Source organism: Balaenoptera acutorostrata, chromosome 6 (genome assembly GCF_949987535.1).
Source record: "Balaenoptera acutorostrata chromosome 6, mBalAcu1.1, whole genome shotgun sequence".
Lineage (NCBI taxonomy): Eukaryota > Metazoa > Chordata > Mammalia > Artiodactyla > Balaenopteridae > Balaenoptera > Balaenoptera acutorostrata.
The window spans coordinates 114,956,778-114,977,566 of record NC_080069.1 but is presented as its reverse complement, the minus strand read 5'-3'; the positions used below and the strand labels follow the sequence as shown (position 1 = coordinate 114,977,566).

General features: G+C 37.9%; 1 protein-coding gene and 1 long non-coding RNA gene across 3 annotated transcripts in view; one reads left to right on the top strand and one right to left on the bottom strand.

Annotated features, from left to right (window-relative positions):
• NR6A1 (nuclear receptor subfamily 6 group A member 1) overlaps nt 1-20,789 on the top strand; it is a 216,229-nt gene that overhangs the window by 52,611 nt on the left and 142,829 nt on the right. The gene's annotated exons all lie outside the window — the stretch shown is intronic.
• The window catches only part of LOC102998685 (uncharacterized), a 38,211-nt gene continuing 20,829 nt past the window's right edge, over nt 3,408-20,789 (bottom strand). The window contains exons 2-3 of the long non-coding RNA XR_452203.2: nt 13,153-13,260; nt 3,408-4,738 (exon numbers count right to left, since the gene is read on the bottom strand). This is a non-coding gene — a long non-coding RNA (uncharacterized LOC102998685). The remainder of the gene's footprint in view (nt 4,739-13,152; nt 13,261-20,789) is intronic.

The following is a 20,789-nucleotide window of genomic DNA, read 5'->3' as shown; positions in this document are numbered from 1 at the left end:
TTAGGCAGGACCCCATTATCTACTTAACCTTCCTATTCCTGCTTTCCAGTTGAAAATTCATTGACAGTGGACTATTACGTGCAAATAAATTTGGAGGGAGGATGATAAATGTGCATTAGCAATTGAGGTATGGTTCATATTTGAAACATGGCATATACATGTCGAAGTCTAATTACAGTACTAGAAAATTTTTAAATAAGCATACTGTTGGTGTACTATGATACACAGCATGTATCAAACTAATTTGAAAACAGTGATGCTGAATGAGTCATAATGAAGATTAAAAAGCAAGAATAACAGTAATTGAAAACTACCACTAATTCCCTCAACAGTGATAATGGAGTTCAGAGAACGGCAAGATTTCCAGTTGATTTTATGTGTGTGTTTGCAGTAGGATCTTTGCACCATTGCCACCCATTTTGTGACAGCCAGGCTTATTAGTAGAATGCTAAAGAGTCTCTTGTTACTTTTAGTTTATAAACACCAAATTTTATTGACAGTCCATTAACAAGTTACTTATAGCCTTTATTCATAAGTAGACATGAACTGAACATCAGTCCCTCATAAGATGGATGAAAGTTGGATTAATATACCATGAGGATCCTTTAAATTCATACCTTGAGAATCATGGGGCTAAAAGATTGGGAAGGAGGAGGAGAAGGTAGAAAACAGCCACAGGCTAGCTAGAAGAAGGCTCAGTGCAATGGGCCTTTGGAGCTAGGTGTGAAATAGAAAAAATGTATGTCTTCTGTGACTTAAAGCAAAATCTCACCATTGTGTGTGTGAATGTGTGTCTTCACTATGTATGCGCAGATGTTTATGATAATGGCTCTAATACTGTTGATAGAATTACTACTCATGTGATCAGTTCTATTGACAGAATTATTTGTTACGTGAGTCTAACAACAAATGATTCTTCTAGGAATTGTTTTTCCTTATGTTGAAGGGTAATCGAGAAGGAAGTAAAATCCTTTATGTAATGATTTTGTGCTGGGATTTTTGTTGATTTTTTTTCGTGTGTGCATTATTCAGCATCTCAGTTGTCCAAGAATTTTTCAACATAACTAAGATGCAATAAAAGCCAGGCCCTAAACATCATTTTCATCAAGATAATCTTAACTGTGAAATCTAGTCTCTGTCCCTTTGTTTCTCTCTGTCTCTCTTTCTCTTTGTGAGAGATTTTGTTAGACAAAAACTTAAAATTAAAATACCTTAGTCACCCTTTCCTAATCATGATAATTTTGACCCTTAATTATCTTTCACCAAAAATATATTCTCAAGTTTTATAAGTTAAGTCTGACCAGTTAGTTTCAACCTCTGACCTTTGTTTTCTCTTTTGAAATACCTTGGATAAAAATATCACCGAGCAAACAAACCTCAAAAGCAACATTGGTAAATTAGTGGAAATGATCCTACAAATGCAGATGAAAGGTAACAGGGTAATTTGAAAAGCTTCAAAAGTACAGTGGAACTAGAAACAAGTTTGGAAGAAATAGATGTTGATTGGGAGTTGATACGGCTGCTCACATGTTAGTGATGTAGTGCTGTCATGTGAAAAGATTGCTGCCTGGCAGGAATTACTCTTGATTAGTTTTCTTGATATACTTGGTGCCATTTAGATCCTAAATATTAGTGATATGATTTTTACCTATTGTTCAGTATGTACAAGTTTAATCAAGCTATTATAGAAAAGAGCTACCTTTAGTGGGGCTTGCCATATGTCAGATGCCGTGCTAAGCACTTTATTCTCACCTTATATAATCCCCATCACAACCCGATGTAGTAGGTGGTAGTTCCCAGATGAGAAGCTAAGGCTAAAAGGTTAAGACCACACTGCCTTTCATTCCCTGTTCATCATAGCCAAAGAAAACTTTAGAGCTTTGAGAATATGATCTAGTCTTAGAGGTTTGTAAAGAAACTTGGCATAGTCAGAAAAACATGAGTTGAACACAGGGAGGTGTATTATGGTGAAGTAACACACGAAAGTGTGTGCACAGTGCTGGTGCCTGGGAAATATAGACTGGTAGCAAGGGAGGAAAACCAGAGGTGTTGACTCAAGTAGTTAAATTGTAAGAAAGACACTCTCCTTAAGCTAGTTTAAAATGGGGACATTGGTGGAAAATACAGGGTTTCTCTTGGGGCCCAAGGAGGGAGCATTCAGTTGGATTTCATGAAGGAGCAAGACCAGGATTTCTTTCCCATCTCTTTGTGGAGGCTTATCTCTGCTTCTCTGGTGCTTCTGTTTCATATTTCACTTCTTGTTCAGACTGATACTCTTTGCTTCTGTGTCCATGATGGAAGATGACTACCCCTGATTTGCCCTGCCTTGTCATGTCTTTCCAGCACCCATGCTCAACACAGACTAACTGAAGCATTTGTGTTCAAATCTTAAATACTCAGGAAAGAGCATAAACCCAGCTTGGTGTCCAGATATCCATTTACCTGGGGCTATGGCCACTGACTATTCAGTAGAAGCTGCAGGTGCATTCTAAGGAGAATATTAATAGAGCAGACAAATTTTCTGATATGATAGTTTCAGTCAGGAAACAGGTAGCATGGAGATTGTAGACACTCCTCATTAAGTCCGGTATTTGAGGGATAGTGCAAAGGTAGGGCAAATTCAGGGGCATGGTTGATTAGGAATTATTTGCTAGCCCTGGGGTGGGAAAGGATGGGGATCTGGCAACTGCAGTGAAAATCCAGGCATTAGGTGATGCTTGAAGTTTGGCAAGTAGAAAAGATACTTTCAAACCACTCAGTTATTGGCTGGGAGTTATAAGCGTGCTGATGGCTTAATTGCAGTGGCCAGGGCCGCTTGTAGCCCTCAGTGTACCTCACTGCATAACACCTATTTGAGTACCTACCTGGTGACAAGATCTGAGGCTGTCCAGGTACTCTCACCCTAGCCATGATTGGCTCTGGGGCTGGTTCAGATTGTATACACACATAGAAGGTACTAGTGACTCCAACAGTTAGGGCTTTTGGTAGTGGAAACTGAAGATAAATCTTTGATATTCAAGTTTTTGTATTGTTGCCTTTGGGATTTGAAAATCATTCCAATATTCCAGAGTGACTTTATTCCTCTGCCTTCCTCAGGAAGTTTTTCCTCCTAAGTGTATTTTGGGATTGAGTTGTATTTGAGCAGTTTGTTATGGTACTTGGGTCTGATTTCAGGAAAATAGACTGGAATTCAGACTAGCTGTTTGGCTTCACCAAGATTAGGATTTTATCACTTGTGAGATTTGTAAAAACATATCTGAGGAGGAGATCCATTTCTGGCATGAGTGAGTGAGCAGGTCAACACAGCCTGTCCCCAAAAAGCAACTGTAAAGCTGAATAAAACTATCAACAATAACCATAGGCTTATAACAAATTGAGAAGTAATCAACCAACTTACCATAGCTCACGTTTATTGAATACTCCATGCAGAATATACATTCTTTTCAAGTACACATGAAACAGTCTCTAAGAGTATTCTGGGCCATAAAATAAGTCTAATAAAATAAAGGTTAAAAAGCCCCACATGATCATCTGAGTAAGACACAGGAAAAACATTTGACAAAATTCAATACCCATTCATGATCAAAATCTCCCAACAAACTAGGAATAGAAGGCAACTTCTGCAATTTGACCAAGGGCATCTATGAAGAGCCTAAAGCTAACATAATACTTAATTGGGTAAATATAAGTACCTTTCCCCTAAGATTGGGAATAAGGTAGGTAAGAATGTGCTCTTACTACTTCTTTTCAACATTCACTGGAGGTTCTAGCTAGTACAGTAATGTGGGGGTTAGGGAGGAAGGCATCTAAATTGGATGTCTTAAAACTGTTTTTATTCATAGGTGACATAATCCTATATATAATCCTAAATAATTCACACAAAAAAAAACGCAAAACAAGTAGAACTAATTGAGTTTAGCAAGGTCACAGGATACCAGATCAATATACAAAAATCAGTTGTATTTTTATAGCTAGCAACGGTCCAAAAATGAAAGTGAGAAAACAATTCCATTCACGATTGCATCAAAAGAATAAAATACTTAGGAATAAATTTAACAAAAGAAGTATAAGATTTGTACACTAAAAACTAAAATATTTCTGAGAGAAGTTTACAAAGACCTAAATAAATAGATTGTGGCTCTGATGGACTGTCTATGCTGGTGACACATATATACAGAAAAATGCCTGCATTCAGCCCCAGGTTATAGATTAATAACCTCAGCTAGACATCTTGCAAATACGTGCTTCTGGTTGACAAGTAGGTGAGAGTTTGGGGAGTGAGGGAATCTTATCTACTAAAAGTGGGGATAAGCCATGGAGTAGTACCGTCAAAGACCAGGATGCATTGGGCTGTACTGCTGTGTGCTGTTTGCAGCACATTTTTTCACTGTGCTCTCTCTGAGGCCTCACAACAATACTGTTAAGATAGGAGAGGTATACTTAGTCTCTTTTCATGGAGAATTAAGGCTTAAGAGGTGACTCACTTGTCCAAGAACACATAACCATGGTAGAAATTGGAATTAAATTCAGGTTTTCTAACTCCATACTATCCCAAACCATTTATTTCTTTTTTACTCTACTGTTTTGCCTCAGCTATTTACAGTTGTCCCTCGGTATCCACAGGAATTGATTCCAGGATCCTCCTTGGACACCAGAATCCGAGGATGCTCAAGTCCCTTATATAAAATGGTGCAGTATCGTTGGTCCTCCACATCTTGGATACGGAGGACCCACTGTACTGGGAAGAGAAGAGAAAGGGGCATGTGATTTTGATTGATTGTGCATGTATTTTTCAGTAGATTTAGTTAGTCTGAAGAGTAGGAGGGGAAGTTGGGCTACAGTGTAAATTCAGGGGTTCTATAGCAAGTATAATCAAGATAGCTTTGTCCTGATATCTGGTAGATATTAAAATTATACCTGCGTTGGAACTGTACTTTATGGCACAGATGGTTTGAAGGTATCCTATGCTTACTTCAAGGAGTTTCATAAGTTATAAACATAATTGTGTCATAAAACATAAGGGAATTCATTTGGCAACCATTTATGGAATGACTATTCCATGGCAGGCCCCTTGCAAGATTTGGGATCACCCAGTTGGATCCTATTGAGATACAGCCTGAGAGGAGAACAGAAGTAGGCTGGAATTTGCTTTGTAATTTTCATTCTCTGAGGCTGATGTGTCTGTCTTCCAAAGTGACCACTTCAACCATGGACCTGGAGCCCTTTACTTTCCACTGTCCCTGCAGCTGTGCTTTCTACAGGCACCCTTTCTTAATAAAAATAGCCCGTCTTTTCTTCCTTTCCCTCTGTGGATTCTTCCATATGCTTTTCAGCCAAACATAGGTAGATCTTGCACCTAAAAGAAATCTTTGCTTTTTAAAAAAAGGCATTTAAATAATTTTTCTTAATTGTAGAAATAGTTCATATTTATTGCCAAACACTTGGAAGATATAGATGAGTTGTAAATGATAAACTTAAAAATCACCTTTAATTCTACAACTTGGAGATTTCAACTGTTAACATATTTGCTTCCAGTCTGTTTGAACTTCGTCACTATCTTTTCTGTTTGAGCCAGTTACAAGATGGCTCTAATCCTTTGACCTGGAAAGACGGCCACAATGTTTTAAGTGAAAAAAGGTTACGGAAAATTATGTGTAATTTGTGATATTTTCTCTAAATATAAATACATATATTAATATTTTAAATATCTCTGAAATATCTGGAAGAATAATACACTGAACAGAATGATGCGGGGGGGCAACTGGTGGACTTTAGTTTTCTCTTTTGTATGAGTTTTTCAGTAACTACGTAGTACCCCCCCAAAAAAAAATCTATTTGAAAAACAAAAAGCAACCAAAACCAAAAGCTAAAATGCCTTTTTGAGATATCCTTTTCATTCTGTCTATTCCTGCTGCCTCCCTTTTAGCTTAGCTCTTTTGCGCAACAGATTTCTATTTCTTTTTGTCTCAGATCTCTCCTTCCTTCCTCCTACTTCATCTGCTTGGTGAATCTTCCCAAAGTCTTGCTTTCATTATCTCCTTGCAGAGCTAACCATTTAAAGTGGCTTCCTGTTGCACTAATTCTAAACTTTTCTGCCTGGCTCACAAGACTGTCTGTAATTTGTCCTTTTACTTTTTCAGTGCACCCAAACAATCTCTGAACTATTCTGCTCTTGTCCACTATACATGCCACATATTTTCTCTGTTGCAGGTATTTATTTACAAGTCCCGTCTGCAGGAAACACCCTCAAACTCACATAATTTCTCCCTTCCTGTAGCACTTAGTTTTATCCAATAGAAACTATAGAGGATTTTGGTGGCTAAAATATGTAATTTTTTCATTGGCATATATAGAGACTACTGATTCTCTGGGTAAATAAATGGCATGCTTGTTTAGTTGTACATTTTTCAAAGAACATGTCAGACATTCTTTTTATTTTTTTGGCTGCGTTGGGTCTTTGTTGCTGTGCGCAGGCCTTCTCCAGTTGTGGCGAGTGGGGGACACTCCTTGTTGCGGTGCGTGGGCTTCTCACTGCGGTGTCCTCTCTTGTTGCAGAGCATGGGCTCTAGGTGTGCGGGCTTCAGCAGTTGTGGCTCACGGGCTCCAGAGCGCAGGCTCGGTAGTTGTGGTGCACATGGGCTTAGTTGCTCCGTGGCATGTGGGATCTTCCCGGACCAGGGCTCGAACCCATGTCCCCTGCATCGGCAGGCGGATTCTTAACCACTGTGCCACCAGGGAAGTCTTGTCAGACATTCTTTTCTAATGTTTTCAGAAATTTGGAAATAATTGGTAGTTGAAAATAAATACCTATAGGATGCATGGCATCCTGAAAAAGAGCAATATGTGAATTACCTCCTATGTGTCCACCAGTATGAAAGAAAGAAAAGTTTTTGATTTCTATAAAGGCTTCTTGGGTGGGACAGTCATCTGAATTTAACCTTGTTCATTCATTATGTTCTTTTTTTTTTTTTTTTTTTTTTTTTTTTTTAAAGTTTATTGGAAGAGCCAAGTACATGCGGAAAGACTCACAGACGAACTCAGAGAGAGAGTCACGCCTTTGGGAAGATTATTTATTTATTTATTTATTTATTTTTGGCTGTGCTGGGTCTTCGGTTCGTGCGAGGGCTTTCTCTAGTTGCGGCAAGTGGGGGCCACTCTTCATCGCGGTGCGGGGACCGCTCTTCATCGCGGTGCGCGGGCCTTTCACTATCGCGGCCCCTCCCGTTGCGGGGCACAGGCTCCAGACGCGCAGGCTCAGCAGCTGTGGCTCACGGGCCCAGCTGCTCCGTGGCATGTGGGATCTTCCCAGACCAGGGCTCGAACCCGTGTCTCCTGCATTAGCAGGCAGATTCTCAACCACTGCGCCACCAGGGAAGCCCCATGTTCTTTTTTTTTTAAACGAAACTCTAATGGCTGCTTTCTTTCTTTTTTTTTAAATTTATTTTATTTACTTTGGCTGCGTCGGGTCTTAGTTGCGGCATGTGGGATCCTCGTTGCGGCATGCGGGATCTTTCGTTGTGGCGCACGGGCTCCAGAGCATGGGCTCAGTAGTTGCGGCACGTGGGCTGTCTAGTTGTGGCATGAGGGTTCAGTAGTTGCACCATACAGTCTCTCTAGTCGTGGCATGCAGGCTTAGTAGTTGTGGAGCGCGGGATTAGTTGCCCTGCGGCATGTGGGATCTTAGTTCCCTGACCAGGGATCGAAGCTGTGTCCCCTGTGTTGTAAGTCGGATTCTTAACCACTGGACCACCAGGGAAGGTCCCATTCATTAGGTTCTTTAGGTAGTTTTTAGTTTTTGAGAGAACATAAACTGAAGTGCATCTGTTTCTATAAAACATCAGACACAATTTGATGTGTTTGGCTGCCACAACATGGTGCCAACTTTTATTCACTCTGTAGAGAGTTACTCAATAGCAACATAAGTATGGCTATATTTTTCTGTACTCAGAAGACTAGTGGCAGTATCAGATGGTGACACAGAAGTTTGGGCAATAGTTGAGAAGTGGATGGCATGAAGTGTGGTGGTCAGAATCCAGTGTTAAGTTGCTGGGCTTGGCTTTGCTTCAAACCAGCCTTCGGTGGCTCTAAATACCTGGTGAACTTGTTATAATAAAATACGGATCGTAGGGCCCTACCTCTGATCTGGGGTAGAACTCAGGAACCTGCATTTTTAAAAGCAACTCTAGATGATTCTGATGTACAACCAGGTTTGGGAAACACTGGCCTGAACCCCATATTTTTCCTGAATTCTCATCATTTTTAAAAAATACATACATAAATAAATAAATAAATAAATAAATTTATGCATGCATGCATGCCTGCGTTGAGTCTTTGTTGCTGTGCACGGGCTTTCTCCAGTTGCAGAGAGTGGGGGCTACTCTTCGCTGCGATGCGCGGGCTTCTCATTGCGATGGCTTCTCTTGTTGCGGAGCACGGGCTCTAGGCGTGCGGGATTCAGTAGTTGTGGCACGCGGGCTCAGTAGTTGTGGCGCATGGGCTTAGTTGCTCTGTGACGTGTGGGATCTTCCTGGACCAGGGCCTGAACCTGTGTCCCCTGCATTGGCCGGTGGATTCTTAACCACCACGCCACCAGGGAAGTCCCAATTCTCATTATTTTTCGCATTTTTCTTTTGGCTTTGATTTGTCTTTTTAGTTCTTGTCTCACTACACCTGCACTTCACCTTCCTTCCTACCCCTGAGAAAAAAAATTTCAGAAGGCTAAGTTGACAAGCCTCTTCTCCTGCTGCCTTATTTAATTTGACTTTTGCTATGAGAATCTGTTTCTATCTCAGACTTATGTGTATGATAAATTATTCATGACCAAGGCATTTGTTTTCCTGTCATTATCATGAAAGATTTAGTGGTTTATCTTATTTTAAAGGATTCAGAGAGTCGATACTACATTTAAATTTTTGCTAAGAGAAATGAAGTGAATCTCCCATCTCATTTGTTTTTTTCTCTTAATTGAGGGATGTGGGTTGCAAAGGTCAGAATGAATGGACCTTATAGTTTTGGTCAAAAGAGAATATTTAAATATATTTGAACAATAATAACCAGGGTGTTCATACTAAGGCATATAACTGTATAGTTAATATAACAATATAACAAGATTGTTGTGGAAGGCTATCTGTAATGTATATCTGAGTGAAAAAGCAGATTGTGTGGGAGTAAGTATACAATGAGGTAGTTTTGGGGAGTTCCCTGCTGGCCTAGTGGTTAGGATTCTGGGCTTCCACTGCTGTGGCCTGGGTTCAGTCCCTGGTCAGGGAACTGAGAATCCTGCAAGGCATGCAGTGCAGCCAAAAAAATAAAAAATAAAATAAAATAAAATAAAATAAAATGAGGTAGCTTTTGTTTTAAGCCATGCTCCAAAAAACCACAAAGTTGTGGTATGTATCTATTTATATGTTCATGGATAAAGGTCTTTAAGGAAATAAAATATTTAGTTTACTTATACTTATCCTTTTAATGATAGATAATACAATAAATAGTTTGTTATAATTATATTTATTATTTTAAACAAGTTATTAAACTGATTTATTATAGTTATAGGTGATTTCCATTGAGGAAATGATTGCAGATGATGAGGAAAGGGATTTTCAGTTTTTATTTCTTATTTGAATTTTAAATAATGAGCATGTGATTCTTTTTAATTTAAAAATTATGAAACATTGTTTTTTAAAATATGGTATGATGTTTATTCTTTCTATAAAATATTTCCTTAATTCTAGAACATTGTTTTTTTAAAAAGATAAAGGTGGGGGGGAAGAAAAATATTAGGAATTTAGAGGGCTTACTCTGTATTAGAACCAAAGCCTTTAGCCAGTACATTGGAGACAGCAGCAGCTCCCACCCAGCACAGTAGCTGATACACTTGGGGTGATTCTCTACACACGATTTTCCTTCCCTTGGGTTGTTTGGTCCGCAGTTTGCATTCATTGATCAGTGAGTTGATTCAGAGTCAAACCCACCGACAGCAATGAATGTTGAGTGCAGCCATCAGTGTTTCAAGTTGGTGGAGTTGCCTTGGCCTGTCCCAACTCCTGGCTCTTCTTTTCCACGCTGGATTTTTGAGGTCTGGTTCTGGCATCTCTCTTAGTAACCAGCTGTTGAGGATCCACATAATTATAGATAACATTGACAGTAGAGCTGGGAGGTTCTTAAAGATGGAGAAACTGTGGTTCAGGGAAGGGAAGGAGCTCTTGGAAAAGCTAACGGGTAGCTCTGTGACTACACAGGCAGTGCTTGCATACTGGTAGGTATAAACAAGAGCTGAGGATCCTATTTCTTTCTCTCTGTTTTGAACTGAGAATTACGAGTGCCTTTCAAAGTAAATTAGCACAGATTATGCTTTGGATTAAATAATAATAATAGCTTACATTTATTGAGCATTTTTTGTGTGCTAGGAATACAAAGCACTTTATATATTATCTTATTGAATCTCAAAACTCTATGAAGTAGGGATACTTATTATCCCCCATTTTATACATGAGAAAACTGAGACTCGGACACTTGCCCAGGGTCACACAGCTAGTTAGGGAGTTCTGAGCCAAGATTCATCCCAGATCCTTCTGACTCTAGACGTGACTTTTTACTTGAATTTAACGAACATTTAAATCAGCTTATGTGTGGATGGAAATGGTGAGGCAGTTGCTGCTTTCAAACAGCTCGTATTCTAATGGGGCTGTCAGAACTTAACCACATTAACTGTAATTGGAGGTAGAATGTGTTAAGAACTGTGCAGACATTGGACAGTTCTGTGCTATTTTTGCTTATTAAATCCTCTCCTTGTCCCTAATTAAAGGTTTTGAGGGGACATGGGAGAAATGGCTGTAAAATACTTAATTGGATTTTACTCCAAAATGAAATACATGTTTTTAATAAATCTCTTCTTGCTACATCCAATTTCTCACCAGAATGGCCTATTTCTAGGAGACATTTAAAAACATTAGGTATTATCATGGAGCTTTCCTTATCTTGTTGAAATGAAACACTTGTTTGTCGAAAACACAACAAAAAGCAAGGAACAATGGGCAAGAGAAATAGAGGGGAGCTTTTAAAAAATTAACTGGACCACCTTTGGGGGATGGGGGGCGGGACTGGTTTTGGTGATCTAATGTGATATGTGAAGGCACAGCATGCTCCTTTGCTTCAGGAAATATAGTGTTGTCTATAAGGACCCCAAGGTACAGTCAACGGTCGGTGGTTTTTTCAAATCCCAAACTCACCGACAGCGTTGAATGTTCCTTGGAGTCCTCTGAAGACTGGGTCCTGGCCCTGGCAGCCCTTCTTCAGCCTGCACCCATGTTTCAGGAGCCAATGAGCCTGAGAGACCACTGCTGATGGAGCCTCTCACATTCTTTTCCAGGTTTGAAGTTGCGAGTATTTAAGAAATCGCTTTGTGTACAGCGCAGAGCTAACCAACTTCAGGATTGTGAGGCTGCAGTTATTTATATATAAGCAGACTCAAATGGATATCTGAGAAAAGAGCTTTGAATAGTATTATTTTGTAATTCTGAAAATGTCAGATATCCCATTTTATAGTAGTACTTTAATTATTAAAGGGCAAGGATAAGAAAGAAATTAACATATATTGAGGACTTACTGTATACTGGGATTTATTTATTTTTATCTCCTTAAATTCTCAACGTATTTTGACCTCATGAAAAAACTGAGTCTTAAGTGATTTGCCCAAAGTTACATAGCCAGGAGCCAAGGTTGCAAGCTAGACCTTGAATACTGGACTTTATGATAGCAAAAACTCACTGATCGTACTGCCTCCTCCGTTGACCACCACAAAACTTACTGTTGTATATCTGGGGGCAGGACCTTCAGTGAGATCTAAGTCAAACAAGTAAACATTCTCTTCCTGTTTGCCTGTAATAATAGTAGGTGAAATGTTTCATAGAAGAAGATAAAAAAAATTGACCTTTATAATTGGTGATCTCTCTAGCTGAGATCCTGGATCACCAAGTTACCACAGAGGTTCAGGGGAAGTCTATTTTCCATATTGAAAAAGCAAAAAATAAAAACTCTACCACCTAATAGAAGCCTGTATTTCTCCTTAGTAAGGTCACAGAGAGTAACTAAAATGTCAGGTGTCTTAGCTTTTGGCAGAAATGGTATCAGTGCATTGTAGATATACTGGTTATTTTTTATTGCCTGTTGAATGTCCTTGATGAAAAATCTGGAAAATGAATTAACTACATGGAATTTTTCAGAATATAAGGTTTATAATGGGAGGGATCCAGGCATGCTCCATAGAAAAAGTGCTTACAGAACTGCTGGCTGAATTGAGGTTAATCTTTAATCCGGGATAGTTATTACCATTTGCTTTAAGTTTAAATATTAAAGGTTGACTGTTCTCAAATTCATTTTTAAACAGCCAAATGGTACACATTAAAAAAAAAATCAGCCACTGAGAATTTGGTTTGGATATAAACTGTTTACGTTCTACATCAGTTTAATTATCTCACCCCCTGTCAAAACACTTCAGTTAGCCAGCTTTGTTGAGTCCTCAGTATTATGACAGTAAATTGTATACAATCAACAACAAAAAATCAAGCAACTGTTACTGTGTGGTATTTTAAAAACTCCTTAATGGGTTTATTTTAAATGGTCTTCTCCTTGGCCTGATAATATAAAGAGAAGTCAGTGTCTTATTCCATTCTGATAAATAGTCAGGCTTTAAAAAAATACTGACCTCTGCTCCCCCAAACCATTAGATGTTTACAAAATACGCTTTCTTAAATTCATGGCATTCTAAAAAGAATGCTTTTCGTAGACTTGAAAAACTAGAGAAGAGTGAAAGGTTTCTAAAGTGACATAGGGGTGTTTCCCATTGTGTTTCAGACAATTAATTTTCAGGGCAATAAAGGCCTTCATTATCTTCATTCCTTCAATTTGCTTTAAATCCTTAAGTTTAGTTTTTATCATCAAGCAAGTTTAAGGCACGCATTGGATCTTTTCAGTGAGTTTGGCCAAGAGATGTATGTACTCAGTGCAGAAGTCTAGGGGTTAAAAAAGTTGAGGGTTAAATTAGATTATAGAAGCTACTACACATTTAATAAATTGGTCCAAATTAATAAATTGATTTAGACTGGTTTTGAGTTTGTCAAAACTCACCATGCCATCCTTTATTGTTTCACTTACCTCCTTTCTTTCCTTTTCCAGAGGTAACTACGAAATATTGTGAAACCCACATTGCTCTGAGTTGGAGATGTAAATGTTTTCATAGTCCTCTTGAGGCCTCTTGATATACTTGAAAGAAACAAGAAGCATAAATTTAATAAAACAATATGTATTTGAGAGATTAGTAGCATAGAAGGGGAGTCACTGTCTCAGGTGGCTGTCTGCCAATAACTTCCCAAGCACTATACAGGGAACATCTCTAGAAGTGTTTGAAGTAATGTTGCTATTCTTGAGGACAAAGTCTTAAGTTATAAAGATGACGACAAAATGTCAGCATGAATCCATGTTTCTCTTAGCCAAACTGCCAGTGTTCTGCTTCATCCTTCTCCTAACTCAACAGCAGAATCTTTTCTAGGAACCCTTTCTCCTACATACAGCCCTTGCCATCACCGAGCCCAGTGTCTACGCAGAGAACTAGACATAGACACAGCTGATGACAAAGAGGATGACTGCTGTGCTGACGAAATGGTATGAACTATGTTAAGGGAGAATAGAGAAAAGAAGGGTTAATTCTGCCTAGGAGGGAGTGCCAGGAAAGGCATATCTAAATGGTCACATCTGATCTGGGCCTTGAAGGTTTAGTTGAATCTTTACTAGACAGAGAAGGAAAGGTATTCCAAAACTCTGTACAGGAAATCCTAGAGGCAGGCAAGTTCAGATAATGGTGAATAGTATTGAGAGTAACCCCTCAGAGCATCAGTTAACTCATCTTTAAGATGCTGGACAAATAGCACTTGCTCTTCCTGTGCACACAGCTGTGAAAATCACAGGAGGTTATGTATGTGAAAGTAGCATGCAAATATAATTGGTAGGTCTCTCTTCTCATTGCTCTTGGTTTATATATGCTAAATAGAATAAATGAAGTACCTTATCATGATAGACTTCTCCAATTTGATTTTTATTTGGCTTTATTTTTTTTCCCTTTGAAGTGACCATAGTTTACATTTTTCATATATTAATTGTTTGGGGAAGCAATATTAAAAGAGCACAGACTTCAGAGCCAGAATCTTGACTTTGCAACTTAATAGCTATGGACCTTATTTAACCTCTTTGTTTCTCTGTTTTCTTATCTATAAAATGGAGATAATGATAGTATCTACCTCATAGGACTGTTCTGAGGACTAAATGAGGTAATACATGTCAGGTTTGTGTTTTTATATAAGTTATTTCAAAATGATTTAAATTGTTAAAATCATTTACAACTATTATTTACGTTACTAAATAAAATTGCGTGTTTTGCCCAGAATTTGGTTTCCAGTGCTTATACACTAATGTAAAAACCTTCTTTTATAATTAAAACAATGTCTGACTAGCTAATACATAATATACATATGTATATGTGTGTTTTAAGGACATTTTTGAAATTAATGCTCTGCCACTTTCTTTGTGACCTTATGTAAAGTTTTTATCTCCTATAAGCTTCAATTTCTTCAATCTGTAAAAATGAGAATAATGTTAGTACCTATCTCATATTGATTGTGAGGATTAAGTTAGATATATAATTTAAAACTCTGTGGAAAGCTATGGATTCTCTCCCTAAATACATGCACGTAAACACAAAAATTTGAAAGGAGTTTCATTTATGGAATCTAAGAACCCATCCATAGCCTCCCTACGAACTTCAGGATGAGAAATTCTGACCAGAGCTTTAGACCAAGATTTTGCAATCTATTGTCACTGGTGTAATATTGCTACTTTTGGAAATCTCAGTCTCCATCTTATTAGGAGTGGCTACTTGCCAGCAGTAGTGCAGACTCACCATCATCTAGTCACACCTTTCCCTATAGCATAACCTGTGCAGTATAACCTAGGACAATGATAACTATAAAGATGTAATATAATGATGGTCTCTGGAAGAGTGGATATTTAGACTTCATCAAGTGTTGTACTAATTGTAGGTACTAATCATTAATTAGTAACTCTGTGCTTGTACAGTTAGCAACTTTCTAAAATAAGTTGCCGGAAGAGAAGTTAACACAAATATTTGAATGAATTTATCTTATTTTGCAGCAGTTCCCTATCTCCTGCCTCCCTGCAACAACTTGCCCAGCAACCATTTGGTTTGGATCTGATTCCAGCACTTTGACTACTAATTCTGGCTTTAAGTTAGGCTGAAAAATTGTGTTGTTTCAAGGCAAAGGTTACAAAAGAGGCTGCTAAATTCAGAGTATTTACTTGAATATTAGGAAGGGGGGAAAAAAGAGTGTGCCAAAGATTGCAGTTGTATATGGAATTATTGGTCTTTATTATATTTAGCCTGCTTGAGGTTTTTACCAAGGAGTTGAGAGGTAGGAATAGAAACTTAAACTTAATAGCTTGGAATATTTTACTGTTTGACATGGCAACTTTATATCAGGTTTCTTCAGCTATTTCAGATGAGTCTAGAAGACAGGAGGTGGGAGGCCAACTCAGTGAGATAGCAGATTGGTCAAGTGCCAAAGGCATTATGGGATGCACACTTCAAAGCCTATCAGAATATTCTAGAGGCCACCTGAATTCTCCATCCCTTAATTACAGTGACTTCATGTGTTTTGAGGTATTACTATTTTAGATTATTTTGCAAACCCACTGGAAGCAGGACTCCGTTTTTCCATTGTAAATTAATTCACAGGATATCTGTAATCAGTGAACTCTTCTAAGTAACTCTGTACCAAGGATTGTTGTCTAGCTGAGATAAATGAGTACATAAATGAGTTAGGCGTTGAAAGTTGTAAAAGAAATAGGAACCCACATCATGCAGTAGCTAATATTCATGGGAATTAAGGAATGAGCTGGAAAGAATACTGTTTTATTACAGTGTGTGAAAAGTGTTGGAGGAGATTTTTGAGAGTCCTTTAGAGCAACAGGCATGTGTTTGCAACAACCAGTTAATGAAATAAACAAGAACAGTGATCAGAGGACTCAATCTTTCCTTTTTTATAATGAAATACTGTTGATGTATCAGTAATGTAGGACTTTGATTTCTCCTCTGGCCTATTTTAGTTTATTGGGTTAAAAATTTAATCATATGGTACTTTATGCTTTAAAAACTTGACCTCTATTGTTATAAAGTTTTTTATTGCCTCAGGTAGATTATAGCTTTGTGTTAAGGCATCATGAGTCACAAGTACTAACTAAGTATATTAATTCCATAACTTTTTAGTTATTCATAACATTTAGGGAAAATGCTTTTTAAATGTTGTTTTTCTTGACTGTTTCCAGCAAATAGTTGAATCTTTGCAAAATATGATGTCTTAAAAGTTTTATTTTTCTATGTATATTGTGTAGAAAAGCTATGCTTAGATCTACTTTCATAAATGAAATAGCAGTGTACTCGGTTGGGTAAGCTATTAATACTTGACATACTGCTCTTAGACTTATGTCTCCATTGCTAACCTGAAATTAGACAATCCTGATATTTGAGTGGGAATGCTAATAGTGGATAGGGAAAAACATTCTGGGATGAAAGAATAGAAAATAAGTTCCAGTCTATAGTTTTATAACTTTCAAAGCTACCAGGAGTCTTAGAGGTCATTTAGTCTAATGATTTCCAAACCTGACTTTGCATCAGAATTAAAAGTGGTGGTGGTGGGGAATATAGATTGCTAAAAATGCAGATTCCTAGGTATCACCCTAGACTCAGTAAATCAGATCCTTTAGGAATAGGTTCTGTAGTTTTCACAAGCCCTCGGAGGGTTCTGATATAGCCATTCCACAGACATTTGGGAATCTCTGATTTAGGCTAAGATCTTTCTTTAATAGATAAGGAAACAGATGTTGAAGGGAAATGAAGACCCCAAGTCACACAGTGAATCAAAATTGAAATCCTTGACTCTGTGTGTGTGCTTGCATTTGTGTGTTCACTTATACCACACTACCTGTCCACCATGAAAAAGCCAGTTTTTTGTGGATGTTTCCTAATGTCCTCTTGGGCATCTGCAGAGCACATAAGGTCATCTGCCTGGCAAGTCAAACATCTTAGCCTTAGGGAGGCACTCAGAACTAGTGCAAACGGACCATTGACTTGAGTTTGGTATGCTGACCTGAAGCATTTGACTAAGTAAGCAATGCTGAGTGGTGTTGGCTTAGAAACTGTTCATGGTATGAAATGAGAAATAGCCGTAAGTGATCAAAACTCTGAAGGCCCTCCAGGCTCTGACATTTCTCAGTTGCTGCTACACTTTTAACACTTTTCTCTAATCAAAGGTGACTACCACTGGATGGAAGAGGCTTGCCCAACCTCTGGCTGTTCTCTGGGGAGGATTTTATTTTAATTGCCAGTGAGAAGTTAGGAATGATTTCAAAAAAGATCAAGAATCTCCAAATCCACTTCAGCTTGGGCTCCTGGCCAAGTGTCCATCCTCAGGAGGGAGTTGGTGTCAGCTGCTGCCTTGTGACTTGAAGTATTTTTTAAAAACCCAAAGCCATTACAGAAGTCTTCCCGGAGTTGGCAGGCAGGAGTAGCACCGGGAATCAAGGTCTGACACATGTCATCAGCCTGGAAAAAGTGGAGTTTGGACACTAATGATGGCTCTTGTCGAGCCTCAGTGTGATAAAGCCAGGAGGACTCAGCTTGGGGGTTAGTTTGCATAGGAGAGGAGTTATAGCTTAGAGAACACCTGCCAGGAGTTTTCACTGCCCCAGCTGTGTGTCAGTAACAAATCCTTCACCCTTGACTCCTGTCACTTCTTTTTAATGGGTAGATGGTAGAGTCACTGGATGGTTGAGGAAGAGAGGCACTTGGTTATATATCTAGCACATCTCCCTATTTGCTTGTTTTCTTGCCATTTAGTGTTGAACTAAATTTGTGTGGCCATACTCCAGGCTAGTGTTTTGTTCTGTCTGCGTCTGAAGGTGTACTGGGCCAGAGTCACAGGTCCTGTATTTCCCTAAATGCCCCTGCTGGTGACCACACAAATGTTTTGATTGAGAGTTACGAGGAAGCTTTTCTGCTGATGTATCTCTCTGTTAGAAGTGTTATTTTCACATCCCATCTCTGCCATTAAGTAGCTCTCTGACTTCTGGTTTAACTTCTGCTTCTCATGTAGAGGTTAGTAATTAATTGTACTTATATCACAGGGTTGTTGTGAGAATTAAGTGAAAGCAGCAATATAAAAATACCTAGGACATAACATTCAAATTTCAGTTACTGTTACTATTGTAATTATTTGGTCAAACTTCCTGCTTACTGGGAAGAATGGAATGAGGGGCTTCTAAATTATTGTCTTAGTGAATTCAGGAATCGTGGTCCAGAATGAATGTAAAATTGAAGTCAGGAGACCCAGTCTTGACTGTGCTGTATGTTACTTCAGTTTTCATAGTTTTCCATTAACAAAAATTATGTCAACCAAACCCAAGGTCAGATCTCTAAGATCTCTTGCCATACAAAAACTCTTTACATTTGTAAAAATTATTGAGGTTTCCAGGAGCTTTTGTTTATTTGGATTATAGCTATCACTTTACTGTATTAGAAATTAAAACTGAGAAATTAAAATATTTATTAATTCATTTGAAATAAAACCATTACATACCAACATAAATAACATTTTAAAATAAAAATAAGTATAAAAGTAGTTATTTTTTTCTCCAGAAAGCTTAGTGAGAACTGTGGGATTATTTTATATTTTTGCAGCTCTCTTTAATGTCTGGCTTTATAAAAGTCAACTGAATTCTCATATCTGCATGTATCTGCATCTGCTTTCTATCTGTTTCAATATGTTATTTTGGCTGAGGTATACGAAGAAAATCTGGCCTCTATCCATACATATATATATATGGAAAAGGGAGGAGAATTATAATAGTTTCTTCAGATAATTGTATATATTATTCTTTTTATTTTTTTAAAAAATTTATTTATTTTTGATGTGGACCATTTTTAAAGTCTTTATTGAATTTGTTACAATATTGCTTCTGTTTTATGTTTTGGTGTTTTGGCCGTGAGGCATGTGGAATCTTAGCTCCCTGACCAGGGATCGAACCCACACCCCCTGAATTGGAAGGCGAAGTCTTAACCACTGGATAGCCAGGGAAGTCCCTGGAAACACTTTTAAATATTGGGAAGCTGTGTGAAGCACACAGTGGCAGATATAAATTTTCCAAAATTCTAATTTTTATTTAAAGCCTTGAATTTTATCATTGGCAACAAAGACTGTCAGTTATTCTCCTTGAAATGACATGCTCACTTTGTTCATTTTCAAGAAAATCTGTCAAACATCCAAGTCTGAATTACCATAATTTTCTGTTAGTTGTTCTTTCAAGTAGATTGGTGATCCATGAAAAAATTGACTAGTTGAGTATACAACTCAAACAGTAGCTCAAAGTGCATTTCCTTGGGGACAGCCAGTGTACAGTAGAATTGCTTTATGTGTACTTTCCATTTTGTTCACAAAATATAAAAAAATTATGTACGCAAGCATCAAGATTTAATAAAACCGATAAATCTTATTGCTTCATCAAAGACATTCTTCAGTTAAAATGGCTGGGTTCCCCCCTCCCCTGCTGCACCTGTACCCCCCAGTGTGTGGCAGTGATGAATACAATGACTATCAGTATATTTTGGTGCCACTGCTTTAATCAGCGCTAAGGCCAGCGATTTAACTTAACATTGGCTTTGCCCCATCAGTGCAAATGTCAAGTGAAAAAGGCAAATAATGTCTTATAATTAGTACAGAAATAGCTTTGATCTTGCAGACTCTGTGAAAAGGGTCTTGGGGACATCTATGAACCACACTTTGAGAACCACTACTGTGGAGTTCCAAAACTCTAGGCAAGTGGTGGAAACTTCCTTAATCCCTTCAGACTCAGAGGGCTGCTGTAGGCTGCTGGAGAGAAGACAGCCTGTTCTGGGATCCCCAAAGGGCTTAGTTTGCACGTAGTGGAGCTCAATATAGGTTGATCAATCAATATAAATTGCCTAAATAATATATCTAACAATTTCTTTTTTCTGCTATACTTAAAAAGTCAGTTTTTTTATGTTCTCATGGTAAACATTGTGTATTTTCTGAGTCTTGCTGATCCTTCTGTTTATTCAGTTACCTTTTTATAACGAAGTTAGTTCAATTTACTTAACAGATAGCAGTTGGACATGTGTTACTATGTGTGGTTTTATTCTCTTTGTGGGTAGATAAGAAGTAAATCACATGGGATTTGCTCTTTTATGATCTTGGGGAAACTTAGCAGTTAAACAACATATCAAGCACTGTCCAGATGCAGAGGTGAATAGTACCTTGCATAGGGTTCAGTGTTTAGTAGGTATTTATAATACTTCCTTTTCTTGAGCATCCTTTCAGTGTCAGGCCTTGTGATTTTTTTCCAGCTTTATTGAGAAATAATTGACATATATCACTGTGTAAGTTTAAGGTGTACAACATGATGGTTTGATGTACATATATTGTGAAATGATTACCACATTAGGCTTAGTTAACATTTCACCATCCATTGTGATTTTATGTACATATACATATATGCACACACACACATAAATATACTGTATTCAACATGTCACATATATGTAAGTATATATTTACAATAAAGTTTGTATAAATAGATAAAATATATAGATATGTATTATATATGTATATGTAGTATATAAAAATCTATATAAATATGTAAATCATTCA